This window comes from Dipodomys ordii, unplaced genomic scaffold, assembly GCF_000151885.1.
Source record: "Dipodomys ordii isolate 6190 unplaced genomic scaffold, Dord_2.0 Scaffold112, whole genome shotgun sequence".
NCBI classification, from domain to species: Eukaryota; Metazoa; Chordata; class Mammalia; order Rodentia; family Heteromyidae; genus Dipodomys; species Dipodomys ordii.
In genome coordinates this window covers 587,499-588,790 of record NW_012267328.1, presented here as the reverse complement: position 1 = coordinate 588,790, position 1,292 = coordinate 587,499, and positions in this window count along the sequence as shown.

Here is a 1,292-nt window from a genome sequence, read left to right as displayed (position 1 = left end):
TCTGCTCTCTGCTCTGCTCTGCTCTGCTCTCTGCTCTGCTCTCTGCTCTGCTCTCTGCTCTGCTCTGCTCTGCTCTCTGCTCTGCTCTCTGCTCTGCTCTCTGCTCTTCTCTGCTCTGCTCTGCTCTGCTCTGGTCTCTGCTCTGCTCTCTGCTCTGCTCTGCTCTCTGCTCTGCTCTGCTCTCTGCTCTGCTCTCTGCTCTGCTCTGCTCTCTGCTCTGCTCTCTGCTCTGCTCTGCTCTGCTCTGTTCTCTGCTCTCTGCTCTGCTCTGCGCTCTGCTCTGCTCTGTTCTCTGCTCTGCTCTGCTCTGCTGTGCCCTGCTCTCTGCTCTCCGAGAATCAGAAGAGGGCTTGGCGCTCAGCCTGGAAAGCACTTGCTAAAATCTGATCTGTTACTTCAGCAGCTTTCAGACTCGGGAAGGTCTTGGCATGCAGACAGTTGGAACGTACTGGCTTCCAGCGCCATGGAAATGAAGGGAAAAGGGGGGAGGAGGGAGCCGACTTCAGCCCAATTAGAACCAGACCAGGGCTCCTCAGCCTGGGGAGTGGAGGGAATAGGAAGAGCCAACTTCCCCAGCCTCCAGCCACCCAGCGCCCGCGGCCAGGAGGGCTGGGGTCATGGGAGGGGCTGGGCACAGGCCTCTGACTTCTCTCCACCCAGGCAGGTGTCCCCAGTGCTGGGGCCTTGAATGCTGCAGACACCCAGAAAGCTCTGGGCATGGGAGAGCCCTCCTGCTTTTCTGCTAGGTGTGCGATGTGTTGGGTGCGGGGCGTGTTCCTCAAGTGTCTCCTCATCCTGGGAGCAGGCAGGCACCGGATCGGGCAGCCAGGTGGGGCCAGGACTGGCAGGATGTGTAGATGGACAGACCCATGAACCCTTTCCTTCTCTTGGCCAGGCTAGTGTCCCCAGTGACTCCTTGAATCAATACAACTGGAGACAGTAACTTTGGACTGGCTGTTTGCCAACGCAGATGTGATCATGTGACCCCGTGTGATGAAGGGGTGGGGGGACGGGGCAGGGGATGGCCGGTGTCAGGGAGAGAGGCTGTGCCAGGCCTGGGCTCCTGGCCTGCGGCAGAGTCCTGAGCAGAGGGCAGGCGGCGACTCTGCTTGTCTGGCTTGGACAGAGCTCCTCTAGAGGTTGAGGACCTGGGCAGAGGAGCTGGGCTCGCAAGCGGAGGGGCCTTGCACCCAGCACCGACGTCCTGAGTGCCTGTGGCTGAGCTCCTTCCTCACGCGGGCTGCTGGGTGGTCCTGGTGGTCTCTGGGGGAGGACGTCTGGATTCCACATCC